Here is a 13265-nt window from a genome sequence, read left to right on the forward strand (position 1 = left end):
TCTCTCTCTTTTCCTTTTCTTTTCTCGAAATCAAAAAGCTACTGCTTTGCAATTATTCCGAGCACCAATTGACTCTTGTAAAATGTGCCACATGCCACAATAATTACTTTGCAATATTGTGAAGTTGCACAAAAATTGTTTTGAGCATTTGGAAATGATTACACACTTTTAGAAATTGAAAAGGCCAATTTAATTGTTGCTGGACCACTCAAATAATTTCCAGGAGCATTTTTGGAATCCAACAGAGGTAGGTTTCATCATGACAAATACTTAGCGAATATTTTCCACATTGTGAACTATTTTTCTAGCTTATTTGAAGATGCAAATAATTGACTTGCAATTTGAATTGAATTGGACTTGATTTTTGGACAAGTGGCGTTTTGGCTTAGGAAAGCATGACGACAAGGCATCATTAGGGGGGATTACCGTAGCAAGATTCTTGGGGCGTTACAAATCTCCTCCACTACAAGAAATCTCGTCCCGAGATTTAAGTGCGGAAGTAAAGCGTAACTTCGGGAGAACTGACCCTTATAGGGTTAATTATCTGGTGAACAATTCAAGGAAAGTGGCAGATGTACCTCTCGAGTTGGAACTTAAGAAAACACCGAGAGCAAAATATGAAGGTACAATAGGAAGTTTCAAGCGAATAGACAAACGATCGATACCTGAACAGAGTGTGAGAAGGGGGTTCAGAGCATCGGGAATAGATCATCTCTCTAAAGGTGGCTCGTGACAAGATACGAAGCCAAATGCAAGAATATTTCAGAATCAAAGATATATAGGAGAGTCAGGTTCCGATCCTAGGACCTGTGGGTTATGGGCCCACCATGTGGGTTAAAAGTAGAAAGGGGGCTGATAGCAAGGCACGTCAGATGATAGACTGTCAGTTATGTTGGCATCAATGTTGGTACCAAGGGCGAGGGACGAAGAGAACCATTTTCCCGCTCATTGAACAAGGCGGACCAATAGGCAAAGTTCTCGTCCATCGGTGGCTACCGGAATGTCATCAACACAAACAACAGGGTCTTAGTGACACGGTTGTACACAAAGGTGTTTACATAAGCAGAAGAATATTACTGCTTAGAGTATATAGACCACAAGAAAGGTTAAACAGAAGAATGAAAGGAAAAATATGATTAGTATATTAATCAGAACAATGGAAAGGAAAATGTGTTTAAACACAATTATCAAGGGTATATCCTCCCCAAGGACAAGCAGAGGATGATATCCATGACATGATAGTAAGTAGATAACCAATTAGGTAAAGGGAAAGAAATTTCATGACATTACCCATACAACGTTGTTTGGATAGTTGATAAAGAAAATTTTGTATCATGCTTCAAATGTTCTTATTGGAGATCGGATTACCATAGACATGCTTCGAGATAGCATGGACATGGTTTCAAGCAAAGGTCAGACTTTGGATACACCAAGGATCCATCGGAAACAACTTAGAAAATAAGTCATACAATTTTAGTAGGGAAAGGATGAGGGTGTGGCCGACGGGCTCAGTAGCAATCCATCAACATGTCAAAAAGGATGTGTTCCCAAAATCAATATGATCAAGTTTGTGTTGGGGGGAAGGCAAGAATGTTGTTGCTGCTGACACAAATCATCGAGAGCAAGGATGGTATTTCTAGCCATGAATTCAATTGACATCTCTGAAGAAGCCAAAGTGTGACGGTGATCAAGACAAAGTTTGTCGAGAGAATCTATGAAGATGCCCTCGAGCAGAAAAGGGAGGATGAAGTGAAAGGCTATGAGAACCACAGATTCGACACAAGCTCGAAGTCAAGCTTGTTGTTCGAGGTGAAATGATAAGATGAGGAAGATCGACGTAAGCTTAGCTCATCGTGGAAGTTGCTCCGGGCATAAGGACCAGGTAGCACAGTTAAAAAGTTGTCATGATAAAATATAGCCATTCAGGCTAGGAATGATGGGATGGGGTATAAAGCTTTCCAATATCAAGTACTACGTGTAATGCCAGAAGGTAAATCGGAGTAGAGGTTGGACGGGGGAAATGATTTGCAGAGGATAAGTAATTTTAACTTACCCAGTAAATGAGATCAAGGAGGAAATATGGCCGAGACCATAACTGCAAGGGATCCAATTTACGATACCGGAAGAATTATTCAAATGATTAAATATCCTTGCAAGAAGCTTTCATGATAAGTTCCACACCGTGTCCATGGGCATGAACACAAGGTTCAGGGTCGACTCCTACTTCTACAGTGCATAACCTTTCATTTTACTTCTCACTCTTGATGAAGCTGTAGTTTGGAAATTTTATATGACGAAAAGCTAGTAGAGTATAACCCGCATAACTTTCGAGTTCACACAGATTCGGGAAGGCATAGGTTCAACCCATCGGGGCACCTTAGGAACATATATCATAAATTTCGAGAATAAGTAACACAAGCTTGGTAGTAGAGCATGCTTGAGATAGCGGAGGATACAATTTACCAAAAGCATTATGTATCCGAGGAAGGGCTCACAAGCTTATAGAATATGAAGGAAGTTGTCGGATAAAATCCAAAAAAGGGGTCTGATGGTCCACAAGGGATCTGATGTGAGCATCAGTACTCAACCAGAGGAAGAAAGAATGCAAAGGCTTCAGATTATAGAAACATCTGAATAATTTGATGCTTAAATGCAAAGAAATCATGATTTCAAAAATAGAAGATCAGAAGCAGACGCTCTGATCAAAAGATAAGTAAGTTGAATAGCCTTAGGGATACAATCGACAGCAATTTGATTGGTCGTGAAACAGCTCTTGGTCAAATGACGTCGAAGCTGTAAGGATGAATTCTATGATCTGATTGAGGATTGCGAGCATCCGCAACATATTGAATCAACGGACTCAAAAGGATAGTGACAAAGGATGTCAATAAGATTACTTGACTTATGGATTATCCATAATGCAAACAAGCAAGAATTTTAAGAACAACAGGCTGTTGAGGATTATCGAAAGATCAAATAGTATTTCAAAGACTTTTGTGAAACATATGAACAACTGGGGAAAACAAATCCTTGAAATGTGTGAGGATTAATTTGTCGGTGTATTCAGGCGAGAAGGAACTGCAAGGCAGTAGGCACAAAAGGATACTCGGAACAACGACAAGTATTTCGGGGTATCTTGTAATAACAAGAGCAACTGGGAATGAAGGTATGAGCGACAAGGATAGGTAGTTAGTCATAGGGGCTTATCGGTGGTAGGGAATTGCAAACGCGATGAGCACAAGTTATCGGGATAACATCGGATAGTATCCTCGGAATCTTATGGTGCAGCAGGCAATCATGTGTAATAAGGGGCTCTCCGGGAGAAAGTAGTTACCAGATCCTAATGTTAGAGTTAGCAAAATCGTTTAACCCGAATGGAAGAGAGACCAGAGTCCCAGAGCATAGACGAGGAATAAAAGATCCTAATACCACCCAATGGCGACGTGGGCACGTAAGACACACAACCAATGTTAGTAAAAGTTTTTCAGTGACTAGACTCAACTTCGGCTAAGGAGTAGGAAAGGGGGCTACCTACAGGCAGTCGGCTCTGATACCAACTTGTGACGCCCCCGATTTGACCGTACACTAATCATACACGCAAATGTGTACGATCAAGATCAAGGACTCACGGGAAGATATCACAACACAACTCTAGACTCAAATTAAAATAATACAAGCTTTATATTACAAGCCAGGGGCCTCGGGGGCTCGAATACATAAGCTCGAATACACAAGAGTCAGCGGAAGCAACAATATCTGAGTACAGACATAAGTTAGACAAGAATGACTTAAGAAGGCTAACACAAAAGCAACAACGATCGAAAAGGCAAGGCCTCCTTCCTGGGAGCCTCCTAACTACTCCAAGTCGCCAGCGGTCTTCACGTAGTAGTAGTCATCCTCTGGGTAGTAGTAGTCATCAGTGGCGTCGTCTGGCTCCTGGGCCCCGTCATCTGGTCGCAACAAACGGGTATGGAGGAAAATAAGTAGCAAAGCAACCTTGAGTACTCATCCAAAGTACTCGCAAGTCTTACATCAGATCTAAACTAAGTATGCATCTGTATCAAAGGAATGGGTTGTATCTGTGAACTAAACTGCAGAATGCCGGAAGGAAAGGGGAAAGCCTAGCCTATCGAAGACTAGCATCTTCTGGAAACCACCATCTTGCAGCAACAGGAGGGAGTAGAGTAGCAAAAAGTAAAGTAGTAGAAGTGTTATCAACCTCGGCCAGAGATCCTTTCTCGACTCCATGCGAGAAAGCAATCCCAGAGCCATACTATCCAATTATCATCACAATCCAATTCTCATCACCATCTGTTTCTCATCACAAATATCTAGTTCTAGTTGTATCGATCGGGATACAACTCCAAGTGTCCGTTACCGTAGGACAGGCTATCGATAGGTGTTTTCTTCCCTGTAGGGGTGCACCAACTTACCCACCACGCTCGATTAACTCTGGCCGGACACACTTTCCTGGGTCATGCCCGGCCTCGGCCAAACAATACGCCGCAACCCAACCTAGAATTAATAGAGAGGCCAGCACGCCGGAATAAACCTATGCCCCCAAGGGTCATGGGCCATCTCCCCGGGAACTCCCGCATGTTGCGTATGCGGCCGGTGAGTAGACCTAGCTACCTCCTTCAACAAGGCAGGTGCTTACGCAGTCCAACCTGGCGCGCGCCGCTTAGTTGCTGACGTCTATTAAGCTTCGGCTGATGTATACGACGCAGAACGCCCATACTATGCCCACGTGATGGTTAGTGCTATCAGGCCAGAGGCCCCTCGGATCAAATATCCAAATCGTAGTGGATCAGGAATGCGTGGTAATGAGCAGAGACTCACGATCGATGTGACCCTGTCGCCCCGTCTCGAGTACTTGCGGCAAGGGCTAAGAATGCCCGGTCACGCCTCGTAAGTATCTCGCGGGCACCTTCCAGGTCAACCCATCTCCACATCACTCGCAATTAAGCTCGCGCGGGTAACTCTCAGGGTTGACCCGTCTTTCCAAGTAATAAGGGTCAAGTCCAAGTATCCGTGTGTCCAAACATCAAGGGGAAACCCCGAGGAATCACCCACGGTGAATTCCACTCGATGTAATCATGAAGGTAAACGTAAGAGGATCCACCCTTGAGGTTCACACTTGAGGGGTTGCACGACAGAGCCGTATCAGAAGTGGTTAAGGAGGAAATCACCCTCGATGACCAGGACCGAATAGCTACACTATAGGTTAACAACAGAAGTGCTGAAGAGGTCTCACCCTCGGCACTCGATAGTAACCCAGTAGTGTCGAGCAGCTAAGAGGATAGTGATGTGCGGTGTCGGGTCCTGGACGTCGATCACGTTGATCGAGTCATCGAACATAAAGCGGGGCAACTGGGACAAGGTGGGGGTCACTGATGGATCACTAACCAACCTATACTAAGCAGTTTAGGATAAGCAGGTAAGGTATGAAAACAGGTAACAACAACAGGCTATGCATAAGAGTAGGATCATACAGAAAGCAGTAGCAGTTCTATTGCAAGCATGAGAGGGAAAGAAATGGGCGATATCGGAATGCTCAAGGGGTGTTTGCTTGCCTGGTTGCTCTGGCAAGGAGGGGGGTCATCGTCGACGTAGTCGATCACAAGGGCAGCATTGGTCTCGGGGTCTACCGAAGAGAAGTGGGGGAAGAAACAGTAAATATAAAGCAAACATAGCAACAGGCTATGCATCAGAGTAGGATCATACAGAAAGCAATAGTTGTTCTAATGCAAGCATGAGATGGAAAGAAATGGGCGATATCGGAATGCTCAAGGGGGGTTTGCTTGCCTGGTTGCTCTGGCAAGGAGGGGGGTCATCGTCGACGTAGTCGATCACAAGGGCAACATCGGTCTCAGGGTCTACCGAGAGAAGAGGGGGAAGAAACAGTAAATGTAAAGCAAACAAAGCACCACAAAGCATAACATGGCAATAGGATGTGTCGGGTGTGACCTAACGCGGTAGAAGGTGATACCGGCGAAGGGGGGAACAGCCGGGAAAGTATCCCCGGTGTTTCGCGTTTTCGGACAGATGAACCGCAGGTGAAAAGTTGCACACTCGCTATGCTAGGGATGTGTGGCTGACAAACCGACCGCGAATTCGGATTCGTCTCGTCGTTCTGAGCAACTTTCATGTAGAAAACATTTTCATCTGAGCTACGGTTTAATTTCTATGAATTTGTAAATATTGAAGCATAGTCTCAAATTATTTAAATTAACATAAAAGGAATTATGACATCAGCATGATGTCATCAAGACGTCAGCAGTCAATAGAGTTGACCAAAGTCAACCCTGACGTGTGGGGCCGTTCTGTCATTGTCTAACAACTAATTAACAGTTTTAATTAACTAATCAAGTTAATTAGGTACTAAACAGAGTTAATTAATTACCTAATTATTTATTTATTTAACTACATACTTATTATTATTTTTATATATTTATAAAAATACATTTTCTTTTTAAACATTTTGGGGGCGGGCCCCACTATCATAGGCCCAAGGGCGAGCAGGCGTGCGGTTAGCGGGCGGAACGGGTGCGGGCGGGGCGTAGCCCGCCCGGGCGTGGGGCGAGGCCACCGGGCGGCAAGGAAGCCCGACGAGGGGAAGCGGCGGCCAGGGGCGCGGCCCTGGGCGACGGCGAGCGTAGACGCGGCCGGTGGGGGCGCGGGCGCTGCGGCGCGGGGTAGCAGGGAGCTAGGCGGCGGCGCGAGCGGCAGCAGCAACAAGTGGCGGCAGCGATGTCACACCCTAGCTGGTTCATGCATTAGAGTGTTGCATCATGTCTACTTTTACAGAAACTTAAAATGGGGATGACAGAACCCCCAGCACCCCCCTGGAAACAACTAGGGTTTACTAAAATTATTTTCAATGAACCCAATATGCCCATCACAAAATGTTCATCATTTCTGGATTGGGTTGAAACCCCTGGCAAAAATGGTGCACTCTTTTCTAGGACATTCTGGATTCTTTGAATTAAATCATAAGTATTTGAATTTGGGCATTTAAATGCTATAAAATATTTTAAATGCCCAAATAATTCTGGATTTAAGTGAGGGTTGTTAAGAATAATCCCAACAGAGCCCACAATTATTTTCAGGATTTTAGCAAGTGCCTAAGTATTTTTAATAAAGCCCTAAAGTTATAGAAAAATAGAAAAAGAAAACAAACAGGAAAGAAAGGAAGAGAAAGCTTACCTGGCGCCCACCCAGCAGGCCCACCTGCCGGCCCAGCCCAGCCAACGCTCCAGCGAGCTGCTTCGCTTGGCCAGGCAGGCAGGCAGCTGCCCGCCACCTCGCCGCTCCCCTCGTCGAGCTGTCAATGTGTGACGACCCCCCTCTCTCTCCCCGACCTCGCAGACATTCACTCTTCCCTCTGGTTCCTCTCTCTCGCCCTCCCCGATGTCGCCCGAGACGTTACCGTCGCCGCCGCTCGCCGCAGCCACGTCCAACGCCGTCCCCGCGCCCTCTCACCGTGTCCGGACGGTTCGCTGTCGTCGACTACGTCGACTAGCCAAGCCGCACGACGCCGGATCCCCTGCATCATCCCCGCCGCCGTCGTCTTCAACCCCGGGCCGCTGAGATCCCCGTTGCCGTTCCGACCGCACTGAGCCTTCCCCGAGCACGCTGACCTTCTCTGCGGCTTCCCTGTGAGCTACTGCTCCTCCCCCCTCTCTCCGCTTCGTCGCTAGAGCTCTGTAGCCGTCGTGCCTTTTCTGTCTGAACGCACCGTCGCCTGACCACGTCGCCGGCGATGCTCCGGTGACCTTTTGGTCACGGGCTTGTGCCCGTCACACTCACCACATCGCGTAGATGTTGTAGGTGCAAGCTCCACGCCGCCTAGGCCAATGCAGCCACGCGCACGAGCTGATCCGAGCTTCGGCCTCCGCCAAGCTCGTCGCCGGCGATGCTCCGGCCACTCCCCGGCCAAGCCATCACCACGGCTGGATGCGGGCGAGCACCAGCTGCCCGTAGCTGCTCTCCGCGCAACAAATGATGCCCTGTGGGCAAATCCCGCAGCGCGCCGCCGCGTCTGGCCTCGCCGGCGGCTAAACGCCGACAGGCTTTGACCCACTGATCGGCGAGTTGACCACGCCTGAACCGTGTGGGCCCAGGTTGACTCCCCCCCTGAGCCTATGACAGGTGGGGCCGGCCTGTTAATTAGTTTAGGATTAGTGTTAACTAATTTTAGTTAGTTTAGGTCACTAACATGTGGGCCCAGGCCCACTAACACTTAATTAGTACTAACTTAACTCTGTTAGTAAGCTGAGACACTGACAGACGGGGCCCACCAGTCAGGTTTGACTGGCCCTAGCGCCTTTGACTCGTTGACGTCACAGTGACGCAGTGCTGACACAATTATTCATTTTCTGGATTTATTTTTATATAGGAAATTCCAGAAAATATCCAAAACTTCTAAAAATCATAGAAAATCAACCATAGCTCCAAATCAAACAAATTATATATGAAAAATGATCAAAAAAATTCAATCTATCCATCTGTAAAGGTTTCATGCATGACAAACCACTTTAACCTTGCTGTTTAGGTGAAACAAGCTAACACACTTATTATGCATAAGAACTTTAGCTTCCATTTGAATCTTTGGTTCAAATGGACCCTTTTCAACTTGTTTCACATTGTATTAGGCAGGAAACATCATTTTGCCATGTCATAGCATGCATCATATTGTTGCATATTGTCATGTGTTGATTATGTTCTGTGTGTCCTTCGTGGTAGGTTCTGCCTCCGAGGATATCTCCGAGTATCCAACTGAAGGGCAGTACCCTACTACCACTCCATCAGGCAAGCAGCCCCATTGATCATATCGATACAATCCCATGTTCTCACCTCTGCTCTCATTTACTGCATTAAGACAACATCGTTTCAAACTGCTGTGTGCTATGGTAGTTGAACCCTTATCCTCTGCATGACCTGTCATTGCCACAGTAACTAGATGAAACCCACTAGCATGTGTAGGAGTTGATTGAGCCATGTTTGTGTTTCCTACCTTGCTATGCCTGCTATGCTTAGAGTTGTGTCAGGTCTGGTTCATCTGGGTGATGGGCTAGAGTGAAATGATTATGTCGGTAATGTGAGGGATGTGTTGAACATGTTTTGGTAAAGGTATCGATGAGAGGCCATGTAGGAGTACATGGTGGGTTGTTTCATTGAGGCCGTCCCTAAGAACTGAGATCTGTAAGTGTGATTTAAGATTCAGTTACTACCATACATTGGGACCGAAACCAATGGACCCTCTCAGCTTCTTAATCACCCTAGTACTCTGTCCAGGAGTTGTAATTAGTTTCTGGTGTTTGTAGGTTATGTGTTGGCGGCCGTGCGTAGCGCTAACCCTAGGGGTGGGCTATGTTGCGGTAGATACACCGTGGCACGGTGTACCGAGTCACCCGTTTGGTATCTCAGGAACCTTGTTCACATCGTTCGGGGCCGTATGTGGAAACCTCGGCCGGACTCCCTGCGGATGGAACCTGGATAGGCGATAAACCTGGACTAGAGACTTGAGTGTTTAGGTAGGCCGTGGCTGACACCCTCGTTGGGCCTCCGCTTGAAGGTTGATGTCGTGTAAACGGCGGTAAGTGGTGAAAGCGTGTATGAAGAAGTACACCCCTGCAGGGTTAACATCATCTATTCGAATAGCCGCGTCCGCGGTAAAGGACTACTTGGTTGCCTATACAGTTCATAGACAAGTTAATGGATACTACTAAAAGACTCAAGATAAGTGTGAGTACCGAGGATGGCTCTCTTGTAGGATGACGAGGGAGGATCCCCGGTGGAGTATTGTGTTGGTGATTAGTGGACTCGTGTGCGAAAACTATTTTACTAGTGGAGTCTCGTAGGATAGCTTAGCCAAGAGTCAAAGCTGGCTTGCTGCAATAACTCCACCACCTTCTTGAGAATGAGCATGTATAGTAGGTTCTGATGTAAGACTTGCTGAGTACCTTTGTACTCATGTTTGCTTAATTACTGTTTTCAGACGACAACACCGCCCCCTCCGATGGGTTTTATGTAGATCTTGACGTCGATGAGTGACTTTCCACCCAGGTGTTGATCCTGGCCATGGAGGGCCCTATGTAGATAGATAGGCTTCGAGAGGCCTTCTTTCTTTCTAGTGTCTGTACTCAGACTATTTGCTTCCGCATGTGCTTGTATGCTTGTATGACTTGAGTGACGGGTCATGTGACCCCTACCTGTATGAACATGTTATGTATGGCTCTCTGGAGTCTTTAAATAAAGCACTTGAGTTGTAGAGTTTTGTTGTGATGCCATGTTGTATTTACACATATCGAGCATATTGTGTGTATGATTGAAATGCTTGGTATGTGTGGGATCCGACAATCTAGTTGTTTATCCTTGGTAGCCTTTCTTATGGGGAAATGTAGTCTAGTGTTCCTCGAGCCATAGTAGTCCGCTACAGCCCGGTTCACCAGAGTCCTGCTAGCCCAGCACTACTGCTAAGGACACTTGACTGGCCGGCATGTGTTTCACTTCGTTCCTATGTCTGTCCCTTCGGGAAAATGTCACGCGGTGACATCTGGAGTCCTGCCTAGCCTGCTATAGCCCGGGTTCCCGGAGTCCTGTTAGCCCAGTGCTACAGCCCGGATTCACTCGCTGATGACCGACATGCTCGATGTGATTCATGTATGCCTGTCTCCATAGGTCTGTGCTGCTTTGGGTTCACGACAGCCATGTCGGCTCGGGTTCTCCGTCATATGGATGCTAGCGACACTATCATATACGCGAGCCAAAAGGCGCAAATGATCCCGGGCCATGGTAAGGCGACACCCGTGGGGATACCGTGCGTGAGGCCGCAATGTGATATGAGGTGTTACCGGCTAGATCGATGTGACTTGGAATCGGGGTCCTGACAGCGTTGGCATCAGAGCCGGACTGCCTGTAGGTTCGTTGAGCCAAACTGGTCGATGTCGAGTCTAGAAATGCTTTTGTTATATGTAGGGGAATTGATTGTGGGAGGGAACGTAAGGCTCTTTTACTCCTTTACCTTATGCCCTCTGATCTGAGTCATTCTCTTCTCATTCAACGTGGGTTAAGGACTAGGCTCTCTTCTTCTATCAGGTTCACGTGTTACTAATCCGTAGTAGCTTATAGGATTGTTGTTACAAGCCTCAGTACAATTTCTACTATTTTTAGTATGTTGCCAGTTGAATCAGAACCTTGATATGATGTTGTTGAGTGGTATTGCAAACTGTTGTGGATGTCTCAAATCTTTTTCTGAGCATTTACAGCCGTTATGCTGTCCAATTTTCCCTAGAAATTCTAATGTCTTTGCATTGTGGTTGTGCTTTCAGATGGCCACTCGTGCTCCAAACCAAGTGGTTCGCCTGACCCGGTGCCTCGATGTGCCCGGTCATACTGCTATGTTAGTGCGGGTGATGATCGAGACGGGTTACCATTGGTATCCCGAATACACTGTCGAAGAGCAATTCTGAGACTTTAATCAAAGCCAATATTTCTGCACCGTCAGGATATTTCCTTCTTATCCTGGATCTACCGAGCCCCTCCACTGTTCCGATGGACTCGGGTTTACTGTTGAGATGGCTGTGCAGGATGCTGCCTATTCCATGATGACCATCATGCGAGTCCGGACTAGCCTGCTTCGGAACACCGACTTCCATTATATGCCACCTTCACTCCCGGGAGCGCAAGGGTATCTCCAGGCTATCTATGCTGACTCCACACGTGAGGACTCACTAACTCGCACCACTGCCGAGATGCTCGAGGATAAGGACCGAGAGAATTGGGCCTTGAGACTGGAGCTTTTCAACACCCGTGCTGATCATTGGGCCACTTTGACTCGGTTTGCACCTGCTGTGCAAGCTGGATGTATGGATACAAGGGATCTGTATCCTATGAGATCGGCTCTGCCAGACATGGTGGATTGGCGTGATGTGGGAGGCATCACCCCACCCCGTGGTCCCCGCAGGCCACCGTTTGTTGGTCCAAGACCTCATCCTAGCCCCTATGGTCCACAAGCTCCTCAGGACCATCTGTTCTCGGATGATCACGTTGAACTTCCAGGCTATGGAGGTGACTTCTATGAGGACTACTATGGAGCTGTCCGAGTTAGTAGTAGTATCACTAGTATTGTAATAGTTGTATCTCCACTGTCCTGCGTGACTTGTGGAATATGACTTAGTCTGTAATCAATTCCAGAGGTGTAGAAAAATAATGTATAGGAGCTTGGAATGCCTCCGATGAGATGTAAGTCTTTCATCATAGTTGTACTGTAGCCTGGGCTTGTACTAAACTATGTATGGTGTGCATGACCGTTGGTATATATATGGCAGTTCTATATTACCATGCCATAGGGATGAACATCTCTGCATTCCGTGTTATCCATTACATTCTGCACTTCCTTGCTAAGTTGTGCCATCCTTATCTAAACCATTGTCTTGTTTTCTCCTAGGATGGTCAACACCCGCAGCAACCCTGCTGCCCCGGAGCAGGGGGAAGCCAGTGCAGTTAGGGGCAAAAATCTGCCTCACCCAGCTTCTCTGGCCGAAGTGATGCTGGAGGCGGAAAGAAACAAGCGTGAGACTAACCGCTTGCTGGAGCGGATTGAGCAGAACACTACACGCCATCAGCGAAATGACTTGGTGTTAATCAATGACTTCATCAAGTTGTACCCACCAAAGTTTAACCATCCCATCGAGCCCCTCGACGCGGATGACTGGCTTCGTAGCATCACCCACAAGCTATGTCCTGCCAACGTAGCCGAAGCTGATAAGGTTACTTATGCTGCCTATCACCTCGAAGGCCCTACTAGCCTTTGGTGGGAAAATTTTGAAGCTATGTGCCCGGTCGGCCAAATCACTACTTGGGCTGAATTCAGTGAGGCTTTCCGCGAGCATCACATCCCGGAAGGTCTCATAGATCGGAAGAGGGAAGAGTTCTGCAATTTCACCCAAGGAAGACTGACTGTGGATGCATATAGTCGTGAATTTGGGAATCTGGCATGATATGCTCCTGAAGAGGTATCCACCGATGCTAAGAAGCAGGCAAGGTTCCGCAAGGGACTTAGCCCTGAGCTTCGCTGCGATCTTCGTCTGCACGAGTGCACCTCCTTTCAGAAGCTGGTCAATAAAGCCATCAGTGCTGAGACAGGCCAGTCTGACTATGACGCTTCACGCAAGCACTCTCGTGATTTTGGCTCTTCATCCGGCTCTGGATCTCAGAAGCGCCGGGTGTGGATTCCAAGCACGGCACTGCCACCCAGGTTC

The sequence above is a fragment of the Triticum dicoccoides genome, chromosome 6A, assembly GCF_002162155.2.
Source record: "Triticum dicoccoides isolate Atlit2015 ecotype Zavitan chromosome 6A, WEW_v2.0, whole genome shotgun sequence".
NCBI lineage: Eukaryota > Viridiplantae > Streptophyta > Magnoliopsida > Poales > Poaceae > Triticum > Triticum dicoccoides.